Below are 13081 nucleotides of genomic sequence, written 5' to 3'. Positions count from 1 at the left end.
GTGCTGATAATGGAGCTTTCGAGTAGGATGCCGCACGGTGGAGAGGTGATCATAAAGGTGGACAGCTGAGGTAGCCACCCATCCTTCCAAATGTTGATGGATGCTGCATCTTCGACCTACCATCGACAACCTGCCTTGACAATATTTTGAGCTGCCATAATGCTACACATGCATACGATGGCTTTGGTCCTAGTTCAGCATGGAGGAAGTCACTGGTTGGAAAATAGCATGCTTTGAGGATGCGATGCACTAGGGAGTGCGTGTTTGTTTGCAATTGCCAGCCTTGTTTTGCCAAAAGTGCTAAGTTAAAGGCTGGTAGATCATGAAAGCCAAGTCCACCATCTTGTTTTGGAGTGCATATTTTGTTCCAGCTAAGCCATGCTATCTTGTTCTTTCCATTTGATTGTCCCCACCAAAACCAACGAACCATGCCAGTTAAGTCATCACAAAGTGTGTCAAGGAGTTTGAAGACACTCATGGTGTAAGTGGGTATAGCCTATGCCACTGCTTTAATAAGAATTTCCTTCCCCACTTGAGAGAGCATTTTTTCCTTCCAACTTAATGATTTCTTGTCAACTTTTCCTTTAGTGCATGGAAAGTGTTCACCTTAGAGCTACCAACAAGAGATGTGCGGCCTAGATAAGTCTCATGCTACTTGATTACCTCTGCCCCAAACATAGGTTTGATGTCTTCTTGTAGTGCATGTGGTGTGTTTCGACAAAAAAAGAGAGAAGTTTTCTCCATATTTAGTTGATGTCCTGAAGCAAGTTCATAGGTTTCCAAGATATATGCAAGGTGGCTGCATTCTTCTAAGGTAGCTTGGCAGAAGATGATATTATCATCGACAAAGAAGAGGTGTGAGATACGTGGGCCTTGTGAGCAAGCAGCAACGCCTCGAAGAGCACTAGAGCTTGTGGCTCTGCAAAGTAGAGCTAAAAGTCACTCTACACAAAACAAAATCAAGAAGGGGGATATAGGGTCCCCTTGCCTCAATCCTCGGGTAGGGGTGATGTGGCCTTGGGGTTTGCCGTTAATCTTTATAGAGTAAGTAACAGATGTAACACACTACATCATAAGGTTAACCCATCTACTATTGAAGCCCATTTTATGCACAATATTTTCCAAGAAACCCCACTCTACCCTATCAAAAACTTTACTCAAATCAAGCTTTAAGGCCATTTCCCCAACCCTACCATTTCTCTTTTAGTTTAGGTGGTGCATTATTTCAAAGGCAACTAGGACACTGTTAGTGATGAGATGGTCAGACATAAAAGCTCTTTGGTTTTCCTCGATGATTTGAGGGAGGAAGCGTTTTAGTCGGTTTGCAAGGACTTTGGAGGCAAGTCTAGAAATGACGTTGCTTAGACTGATGGGTTGGTATTGAGTTATCTTGGTGGGATTTTTTATCTTTAGGATGAGGGTGATGTGTGTCTCATTAAAGTTAGGAGGGATGGTGACAACATTTAAGAAGTCTAGAACAACAGTCGTAACACACTCACCAAATAAAGACCAAAAATGCTGGTAGAAAGAGGGGGCATGCCATTGGGGCTAGGGGATTTCTTTGAATGCATGTGTTTCAAAGCTCTATGGACCTCATCTACTTGAAAAACCTGGGTTAAGGAGCTAATCATTTCAACAATGTCCATTGGTTGGACGGCATCAATAGTAGCTGAGAAATTAGTGGGCCCATTTGTAGTGAAAATGTTGGAGAAGTAGTCTAGGATAATGCCTTCCATAACCTGGTTGTTTTTATTCCAAACCCCGTTGGAATCACATATGCCTTTAATAAAGTTTAGGTCCCTTCAGTTTGAGGCTTTTTGGTGAAAGAAGTTGGTGTTACGGTCACCATCAGTGATCCATTGAGTTCTTGACCGTTGGTGCCACATTGTGTTTTCAGTGTCCAACCAGCAATTAAGAGTGGAGTGAACTTTTAGAATCTCCGCTGAATTCTAACTAACATCCAACTTAAGAGACTGTAGCTTCTTTTCAAGTCTAGAATTCTGTCTTCCCACATGGCCGAATTCTAGCTTGTTCCAAGTTGTCAATCTATCACAGCAACTGTCAAGGTAGTTCGTGATTTGAGCACCGTCAAGTTTGAAGAGGCCATCTTGCCATGCTTCTTGGACAACCTCAGAACATCGAGGGTCACGTAGGCACATTGCTTCAAAGTGGAACAGTCGGCTCGGAGGACATGGTCTAGCGGTGGGCAGACGAAAGTGGATAGAGAGTAGAGAGTGATCCGAAGTGGACATTGGAATGTGATGAACAATAGTGCCAGGGAAAAGAGAACACCAAGCAGCAGTAGCTAGTGCTCGGTCTAACTTGATGTGAGTGCGACCTTCTGTAGGATGATTTCTTGACCAAGTGAAATAAGACCCAATATAACTAAAGTCGAGGAAGCAGCAATGGTGGATGATTGTACGGAAGCGATCCATCTGTCTGGCTGGCCTTAAAGCGCCACCTAGGTTTTTTGAGCATTTAACTATTTCATTGTAGTCCCCTACACATAGCCAAGGGAGGGTGTTGGATCGGCCCAGGGATTCAAGTAAGGTCTAAGTTTCTTCCTGTTTGCTTGTATCGGGTTGTCCATAGAGGCCAGTGAGCCTTCATGTCAATCTTGTAGTTTCATATACAACATGGGCATCAATAAACCAACGAGAAATTTTTTTGACATATACCTTTGTATCAGGTCTCCAAAGAAGTGCAAGACTGGCACTTAAGCCTTTAAAGGAGATTGCAATACCCTGATTATAAGCCCATCCTTGTTTCTTAGCATTCAACTAATCGGTGGTGAGTTTTGTCTCCATAAGGAAGACACAGATGGGAGCTTCTTTGTTCCATGCACGTTTAAGAGCATTAACTGTCCGGGGGTTCTTAAGTCCCCAACAGTTCCAACTGAGGATACTCATTGTGTCCGGTAGTGCTACGTAGCAGGCACTGCTGATCCCAGGTTTTTTGTAAAAAGTTTTCTAAGAGCTTTTGTCTCCACATCTAAGCGTAGTTTCTTGTCAAGAGAGTTGATATCCAGAGTTGTTGTTTGAGTTTTTACGTTTGAGGTCTTTTGCATGTACGTCATGGGTTTGTGAGGGTAGTGCATTAGGTGGCGAGACAAGTTGTGAGGGTAGTGTATTAGGTAGTGGGACAAGTCTTTTCCAAGTTTTTTGCTTGGGCTCATTTATTGGTGCTGAAGTGGAGGAGAGTAAATTTTCTGTAGTTATCATGGGGTCTGACATGTTGGAGTGGTTTAAAGAATGGTTTTGGGAATTATGCATGTGTTCAAGTATGGCTTTATTTAGTGTAATTGATGGGAGTGAGTGTGGGGATGTGTCGCTTGAATTCCGTGTGGGTGGGGTATTCAATTCTTGGTCAATCGCTGAAATGTGAGCGTTGAAAAGATTCGAGTTTGAAAGGATATTCGTTGAATTCGAGGCGTCATTATGAGTTACCGAGTATTGCGGGGTTTCCGTTTCCAACGTTGGAGTTGCCTTGTGAGGAGGTGGCATAGGTGTATTGATTGAGAAAGTGGGTTGTATCAATGGTGGGGAAGGTGGGGCATTTTGTGGCGGTAGACAGGGAGGGGCATTTTGTGGCGGTGGACAAGGTGGGGTGTGTTGTGGATAGGGTGTTGGGTGGGGAGTACGAGAAGGTATAGTGGATGGTGGGGTTTTTGTTTGTCACAAGTTGAGGTTGTTGGATGTTTGTCATGGTGGCACGTAGCCAAGGCCCATATTGTTGGTTGTCTGTGCTTGAAGTACCTGAGTTGTCAGTCAAAAGCTGGCTGTCTCGCTCATTGTGATTCAACAGGCCGCATTCGTAGCAATAGATAGGCAATCTTTCGTACTGGAATGAGATCCATTATGGGTCTTAGTCCCTTATATTCACAAAACGTCCTCGACAGAAAGGCTTAAAGATGTCGATGTTGACTCGTACCCAAATATATCGACCTCGACACTCAACATGAACCTGTTCAAGTGTACCAAGCGTGGTCCCGATGGCTTTTACATTTGCTCGATTCATACGCCAGAGAGGAAGGCCATGGATTTGTATCCAGAAAGAAGCGTTGGTGAAAGTGGCATCATCCACTGATTCTTCCTCCTTAGGTTTATATAGCTCGATCAAATATTTGTCTTTCATTTGTTAGTGAGCTAATTATTTTTTGTTGACAAGTCTCATACTTATTGGATTTTGATACTATTGATATGGTATCATTTGATATCAAATATCTTCTCATGGATGGGCAACTCATGCTTGACTTGTAAGCCATTTTGCAGAAAAATATTTGATGAAGTGAATAGAATAAAGTCTTATCTTCCACATTCCAACATGGAAATGGCTTCTCAAATGGAAACTACTTAGCAAAATGCCCCGGTTTTTTAAACTCAATTTTAACAAAATCGAGTTATAGGTGGAACTCGATATTAGCAATGTCGAGTTCTATGCATATTTTGCCACTTAAATTTTTTTTGAATTTTTTTAGGATAGAATTCGATTTTGAGAATATCAAGTTTTACACATAATCTGATTTTGTTAAAATTGAATTACAAAACAGGGGAATTTTGTTAAATAATTTCAAAACAGTGACATTTTACTGCATAACTTGTAAATTAGGGACAAATGCCCATTTTCCCATTCAATTGAAGCACATTTGTGTGGGGAAATTTTAGGCATGGAAGTTGGAACTATTGGTTTTCCAGTCCTCCGGGGACCACCAAAATGATTTGAAGAATGTTTCCTAAATGCCTGATGATGCCGTAAAATCACGATCCTCGCACGCTTGAACTAACAACCTGCAAGAAGAAAGAAGTGATCTAGTAGAGGATATCGGTGTGGTGCCGGCCAAATACCCTCCGAAGGTCAAGTTAGAGCCATTCTCAATTCTAGAGTGCTAGAGAAGGGGAAATTATGCGTACCTTGATTTGTGAGGGTATTAAGACTTTTATAGTAGTAGAAGGTTGACCTTTCTTCCTTCATGTAGAAGTCTTTTCCTTATAGGACTCTACTTGAATAATCCCAAACGTGATGGGCAAAACATTTCCTTGTAGAGTGGGTCTTTCATTGAGCGCGTATCTTCCAGAATTATCCTTGTACTAGGATTCCGATTTCCTTTGGGATTCTACCGGATTTCAAACGTGTGTAACAAGTATTTTAAGTCATGCTGGGCCCTGGGCTCTCACCTATTACCGGCCCATGGGCTAGGATCCATCAGGCCCAATGTAGCGAAGGTTCGTCATGCTATTTTTTACCCCTTCAGTTGCCCCCTTCACCCTATGGTTTGTCATGATTTAGGTGGTCGGACCAGTAAGGTGACGGTTCAATTTTAATTGGGGTTGACAGTCCAAGATTATTTAGGTTGGCAATTGAAGACTTTTGAAGTTGACGGTTGAAGTTTCTTGAAGTTGACGGTTCTTCAAGAGGACATGAACTACGAACATTTGCTGACAGGTTGTCAAGCATTTATGAGGCATTCCACGTGTCACTTTTTGATTGGATTTTGTACCGGATCAAAGCGTCACTTCGTCTTCTGTGCATTTTTCATATATATAACACACTTCTCCTCCCTCATTTCTACACTTTTCAGCTAAAACATATTGTCAGAGCGCCATCGTCAACCTTGTTAGAGCACTCCGTCGAACATCTGTACCCGTCAACTATACAACCGTCGACTTTTCGTTACTTAGAGAGCGGTGAGTATTGTTATTATTATTTTTTCAAAGTCCTGCATTTTGTGCTTACATTTTGCTAGACCTACACACCCGTTAGTCACTACTAGATTCGTCAGTCTTAGGTTTTGTCGTCGATTGTAGGCAATGTCTAGTGCATCAAGTAATCAGTCAGTAGTTCGTGACGGGGCGGAATACGAGGAAGTATACTCGTTCGGTCATAAAGACCCAGAGAGTCCCGGCGAAGATAGGAGTCCATCGGCCTCTTCCTCGTCCTTAACAAATGAGGATATGGAGATGGTTGAAGTAGAAGATACGTCTGATGACGGCGAGGATCAACCATTGGGATCCATCATTGGTGCTGATGGACTTAGGGAGTTCATCATGCTACCAGAGTGGACGGTGCATAAATTCACATCCATCATCAGGGAGAAACATTTCAGCACTTTTAGGGCTAACTTCCAAATTTTGGACTACATTCCAATCCGTCTACCTTATGTATTAGAGAAATGTTATTACGAAGGGGTAGAAGGTGTCGGAGAGTACGAGCAGATGCTGAAGGCGGGACTTAGGTTTCCGCTAAGTACCCTACATAGAGAACTTTTAAAATATTTGGGTCTGTCCATCACCCAGATATCCCCAAACGCCTAGAGGGTCTTCATAGCAATGGAGATTCTCTATGGTGCTATGACAGACGGCGCTAGGAGGCTGACGGTGCGCGAATTCCTTCATTACTACTGTCTAGACGAAATTGACAGGTCAAGGGGAATGTATAGTTTTGCTAGTAGGAGCCCATTGTTGAAGGTTATTTTTGAAACACCCAAGTCAAATAGAGACTGAAAGAGTCGTTACTTCTTCCTAGAGGGTGACGAGTGGATGAGCCGTCTAGGAGAGACGGAGTATATGCCCGTTGACACAACTTAGGGAGTATTACATCCATCTCGTATGCATCCATCCTAATTTGCAAATTCTTTTTATATTCGTCAGTTATGATTCTTTTTCCTAACCGTCCATTTCCTCTGCAGGTAGACGGCACCCACAAGTTAGTGTTGAGGAGTTTGGTTTTCTCAAGAAGATTTTTCAAAAGACCAAGCGGGAAGAAAAGACTTGGGTGAAGTTGGTAAATCCAGACACCATTCACTGGTATTGTGACGGTCTTGAACCCACTCCTAAAGCCGTCAGATATAATGAGAGAATTCACAGACGTAAGTCCGTCAACCTTTATTTTCTATAAACAACTTCAACTTAGTTAATGATTTTATATGTCCTTCTTTGCAGAGATGGACGATGCTAAGAGGAGGGCTCTGATAAAGGCATAGGCTGCCAAAAGAAAGAGTCCGGCGAGGTGGTTCCTAAGGGGACGGCTCCGTCGATAAAAAGAAAGCCTCTGTCCAAATCTGACCGTCCGCTTAAACAGCAGAAAGTCTCGCTGGACCCCGTCGTCGGGTTAATGGCTGAGGGTGCGAAGACCGTCACCCCAATAAAGCACGGGTCGGGCAAAGGTTTGATGAAGGCCCCGTCCACAAGCCAAGAGAAGCCTCCTCCTCTCCTTCGTGACGACTCCAAATTTGCCTTGGAGAAGCTTTCTTCTATAATCTCGTCTGAGGATTACGAGGATTTGGGTAATCACTCAACAGAGGCGATGGGGGAGACGGGTTTCTTTGCTATTGCACAGTTAATGTTTGTCCGTCAGTTTACGCCCGTCCATTCTACTTTGTCTTTGTCTAACACTCTTAACTTGTTTGTTTCAGTCCTTGGTCATGATGAAGGGTCTAATGGACCGGTGCCTTAACCGTGAGGCAGCCCTGGAACGTGTTCGAGCAAAGGCGGAGCAGACGGAAAGTGAGCTGAGTTAACTTAGAAAGTGGAAGTCCACTATGGAGAAAAAGTTTGACCTTTTAGAGCAGGTAAGGAAAGAGCTTGAGCAAAAGACGGATGAGGCTGGGAAGGCCCTGGAGGTCAAAGAAAAGGAAATCCAAGGCTTAAAGGAAAAGCTTCGTCAGGCTAAAGAGGTAGTGGTCCGAGAATACTGTGATTCCGGCGCCTTATTGGGCGAGCTGAGGGGCTCGTTCCTTCAAGGATTTGATGACGCACTCCGTCAAGTTAAGAAAGCCTACCCTGAACTGGACGTGTCAATGATAAATGTCAACAACCAAGACCAGACGTCTGCTTTGCCCGTCGCCTCAGAGAACACAGACGACCTCTTTGCTGAGGAGGCAGTTCAAGGTGACGGAGAATCAGCTCCAGCAAAAAATGTTCAAGTTGCCGACTCGAAAATGTAATTTTTTTTTTTTTTTTGAGAACGATCCGTCCTTAATTTTGTGTATCAAACTGTTACCCTCTAAGGGTTTTATCCGTCGTTATTGCATTATTTTACAATTTTATGCTTGCTATATCAATCTTTATTATTTTTTGAATGATGCATAAATATCTATCCTCTTCAAGTTGTTCATTATAGAACTGACCATTTTTATGGACTTGTGTAGTTTTTGTTTTTGGACGATCCGTCCTACTTGAATATTTTAGGTAACCTATCCCGTCCTTTATTGTGGACTTGGAGTTTTTCACCTAACGGTGCAATCCATGTAGTTGACGGCTTGTGTCCGTCCAATTAGAATTTATTGCATATCAAACGCTATGTCTGAGACTACCTGTCTATTTGGTGAATTTTGTTTTATCCGTCCATTTTTATTGACTTTAAGGAGTTTTCTTACGTTAGGGACGATTCGCATATATAGCATAATTTAATTTCATCCGTCTATTTATGGGCTTTGATTGTTGCCTGTCTAGGATGATCCGTCCATTTTTTGGATTTGTAAATATTTCCAACCCACGTGTGATCCGTCCATTTCGTGGTCTTGGTAGGTATTTCCACCCACTAGGTGATCCGTCCACTTTGTGGATTTCCTAACTATTTTCACCCTATCGGTGATCCGTCCACCTTGTGAACTTTTGTAAATATTTTCACCTTATGGGTGATTCATCCACTTTGTGCATTTCGTAGATATTCTCACCCTATGGGTGATCCGTCCACTTTATGGACTAACTATTTTCACCCTATCAGTGATCCGTCCACTTTGTGAACTTTGTAAATATTTTCACCCTATGGGTGATTCGTCCACTTTGTGGACTTTGTAGATATTCTCACCCTATGGGTGATTCGTCCACTTTGTGGACTTTGTAGATATTCTCACCCTATGGGTGATCCGTCCACTTTGTGGACTAACTATTTTCACCTTATCAGTGATCCGTCCACTTTGTGAACTTTGTAAATATTTTTACCCTATGGGTGATTCGTCCACTTTGTGGACTTTGTAGATATTCTCACCCTATGGGTGATCCGTCCACTTTGTGAACTTTGTAAATATTTTTCACCTTATGGGTGATCCGTCCACTTTGTGGACTTTGTAGATATTCTCACCCTATGGGTGATCTGTCCACTTTGTGGATTCTGGTAGTCATCTGCACCCACAGTTTTCCATCCTTGAATTTAATTAGAAAAGCATGGTTGTATCTGAATAATTCCTCTTTAAAAAGAAAATGTGTTTGTAGGAAAAGTACCTGCCCCCTTGGGCTTAAAAAGGCACAAAATATTGTAGAAAAAATTATTAAAGGAAAACTAGTAATTGTAGCTAAAATTAAATAAATTGGGAAATTGGGGATCATCGCTGGTTTTTCATATTCTCCCTACTGGTATTATTTCCGCAGATGCTTCGTGTTACAAGAGTGCTGCAGCTTTTGTCCGTCCATTGTCTCAAGATGGTAGGTCCCCTTCCTTTGCCATGATGCAATCCTGTGGGGTCCTTCCCAATTAGGGCCGAGCTTTCCTTGCGAAGGATCTCTAGCGGCACCCATTACTTTCCGTAGTACAAGATCACCGACTTGGAAGTCCCTATGCCTCACTTTGGTGTTGTAGTGTTTTGCCATGAGATTCTGATAACATGCCAACCTCTGCTCTGCTGCCGCTCTGACTTCGTCCATTAGGTCGAGCTAGAGGCGCATGGCCTCTTTGTTCTTATCTTCGTCGTAGCTCTCCACCCGGTAGCTCGTGAGCCCCACTTTTACAGGAATGACAACTTCGGTTCCATATGCAAGTCGAAATGGCGTTTCTCCACTGGGTGTTCTTACCGTGGTCTGGCATGCCCATAAGACGCTTGGTAGTTCGTCCGGCCAGATACCCTTTGGCCCCTCGAGCCGGGTCTTGATTATCTTGAGTAAGGACCAGTTCGTGACTTCGACTTGCCCATTTGCCTGTGGGTGTGCGGGCGACGAGTAGTGATTCTTGATCCCTAGCTCCGAGCAGAAGTCTCTGAACGCGCTGTTGTCGAATTGCTTACCGTTGTCAGAGACCAGTACTCTGGGTATCCCGTACCTGCATATGATATTCCTCCAGACAAAACTTCGGATGTTCTTCTTCGTGATAGTGGCTAAGGCTTCCGCCTCTACCCACTTAGTGAAGTAGTCTATGCCAACTACCAGGAATTTTAGCTGTCTGATCACCGTCGGGAATGGGCCCATGATATCAAGTCCCCATTGTGCGAACGGCCAGGGTGCCGTCATAGGGGTCAGTTCTTCGGATGGCTATCTGATGAAATTACTGAACCTCTGGCATTTGTCACAGGTTTGGACATAAGCTTGCGCATCCTTCATCATTGTAGGCCAGTAGTATCCTGCTCGGATCAACTTGTGTACTAATGATCGCGCACCTGAGTGGTTTCCGAGATACCTTCGTGTACTTCTCTCATCACTTAATCTGCTTCCTCTTGGCCCAAACACCTCAGGTATGGTTGAGAGAAACCTCTTTTATATAAGACTTCCTTTATCAACACAAACCGTGATGCCTGGACCTTTAACTTTCTTGCAGTGCCCTTCTCATTCGGTAACACCCTAGTTTTTAGGTAGGATATCAATGGCGTAGTCCAATTGCACTCAGAGTTTACTACTTGCATATTTATTCCGTCATCGATAAGTAAGGAGAGTTGAATGAATGATAATACTTGTTTGGGAACTAGCATAAACTCGGCTGACGCAGCTTTTGCTAGATGGTTGGCACATTCGTTTTCTTCTCTTGGGATCTGAATGAATTTGACTTCGAGGTTGCTGATTTGGTATTTTACTTCTTCTAAATACCTCTTCATTCTATTGTTCTTGCACTCGTAGTCGCTATTGATCTGACTCATTACCACCTGTGAATCGTAGTGTACGACTATGTTTTCTGCTCCCGCGGCCTTTGCAAGGTCTAGCCCTGCCACCAAGGCTTCATACTTTGCCTTTTTATTGGTTGTGGGGAAATCCAGTCGGATCATACATTGGATCTTGTCCCCCTGCCGAGTTTGGATCACTACGCCGGCTCCTCCGGCTCGTCTATTTGAAGATCCGTCTGTATAGATATTCCATTGTTCTTTCTCTTCCTCCACCTGGCCTTCCCCGAGAGTGAACTCGGTGATGAAGTCAGCTACTGTAAGGTTGAATTTATTCAACCATCTAATTGGTTTTATTCCGTGCCAAATTTGCTTGTAATTTAGCATTTAGTAACCCTGTATTTAGGTGGGTTTGATGTAAGGGTAGTGAGTGAGATAGAGTGAAGATTGCTCAAGAGTGTGCAAGAAAATAGAGACTCGCGGCTGGGCCTCGCGGGTGACTCGCGGCTTCAAGCCGCCAGATGCAGCACACGTGCCAAGCATGCTGGAAGGTGAATAGTCATACAAGCTGGAGCACTACAGGACAAAACAGGACAACTGGCCATACGGTTATCTCGCGACTGGATCTCGCGACTTAGTCAAGCCGCGAGGTCAAGCCGCGAGCCACCCCTGTTTTGTTAAACCTGACGTTTCACATTCCTCTCCCACTCCAGTATAAATACCCCTTTTAGCCACGATTGTGAGAGAGCTTCCAGAGAGAATTTTGAGAGAGAAACCCTAAAGAAAAACCAGATTGATTCACCCACAATCTATACATTAGAGTCTCCTCAAATTCCTCAACTCTCTTCCTCTCCATTGTCAAATCCTTGACAGGCATTATACCAAACCTGATTCTCACCATTATCATTACTGTGAGAGAGCTGTTTGGATTTCTGGGAAGCAGTTAGGAAGGAACCAATCTTCATTGGTTGATGCTACGGTCTAGTAGCGGAATCCGGGAAGCTAGAAAAGAAAAAGGTTCGGCGCAACCTCATTGGAGCAAGAAGCTTGGAGGGCTTAGGTGCACTGGGTAGATTAGGCTTGGAGGGTCTATTGCTGTCCATGTATCCCAACTGTATTTTCTAGTGGATTGTTTACCGCTTGGAGGGCGGTGGAGAGGTTTTACGCCGAGGGCTTCGGTTTCCTCTTCGATAATACATCGCGTGTTGTCTTTGTGTTTGCATCTTCCTTCCTCTCTATCTTTGTCTTTTTATTATCTGCTGTGGATTGTATTTTGTTTTGGCTTAGATAGTTTTTAACCAATTCCATATTATAGCTTATGTTAAGTTTCCGCACACTTATTGTTTGACATATTGCTTGAATTGCTTAAGTTGTAATTTGGGGGTCTAAATGTTCAAGGGTGTTTATACACGTTTTTGAACTTTCAATTGGTATCAGAGCGGGTACACTGCTATTGGTTTCATTACCATTGTGTGATCCTTGACTCCCTTTTGAGATGGATCGGTCTCAATCCCTAAATGCACCTCCATATTTTGATGGTAATAATTATGCTTTTTGGAAGGTTCGCATGAGAGCTTTTCTGTGTTCTATTGATGAATCTGTTTGGGATGCTGTTGAGATTGGTTGGGCCAGACCTGAGGCAGCCAAATCCACTTGGGATAAGGCAGCACTTGCTGCATCTAATGCTAACAGCAAAGCACTCAATGCTATTTTCTGTGGTGTGTCTCCAGATAAATTTCACAGGATTTCTCATATTACCGTTGCCAAAGAAGCCTGGGAGATTTTGGAAACCACTTATGAAGGTACGAAGAAAGTGAAAGACACCAAGTTGCAAATGCTAACCACTTGGTTTGAGGAGCTCAAAATGAGTGAGGATGAGTCTTTCGACTCTTTCTATGGGAAGCTAAATGAGGTGGTTGTCAGTAAGTTCAACTTGGGGGAGAAAACGGAGGATTCAAAAATTGTAAGGAAGATCCTTCGATCATTGCCGGAAAGTTTTCGTGCTAAAGTGACAGCGATTGAAGAGAGCAAGGACCTTGATGACATCAAAGTACAGGAGCTGGTTGGTTCTCTGCAGACCTATGAGATGTCGCTGCCCAATCAACGGAAGAGTAAATCTCTTGCTCTTAAGACCATTAATGAGAAGGTGGAAGATCAAGACTTATCGGGAGAAGATGTAGTTGACAAAGATGTTGCATACCTTGTCAAAAATTTCAGAAAGTTCTTGAAATTCAAAAATAATGGCAAATTTGATGATAAAAGAAAATTCCAAAGTTCTGG

The sequence above is a fragment of the Quercus lobata genome, chromosome 4 (genome assembly GCF_001633185.2).
Source record: "Quercus lobata isolate SW786 chromosome 4, ValleyOak3.0 Primary Assembly, whole genome shotgun sequence".
Classification (NCBI taxonomy): Eukaryota; Viridiplantae; Streptophyta; class Magnoliopsida; order Fagales; family Fagaceae; genus Quercus; species Quercus lobata.
This window is presented reverse-complemented; position numbering follows the sequence as displayed.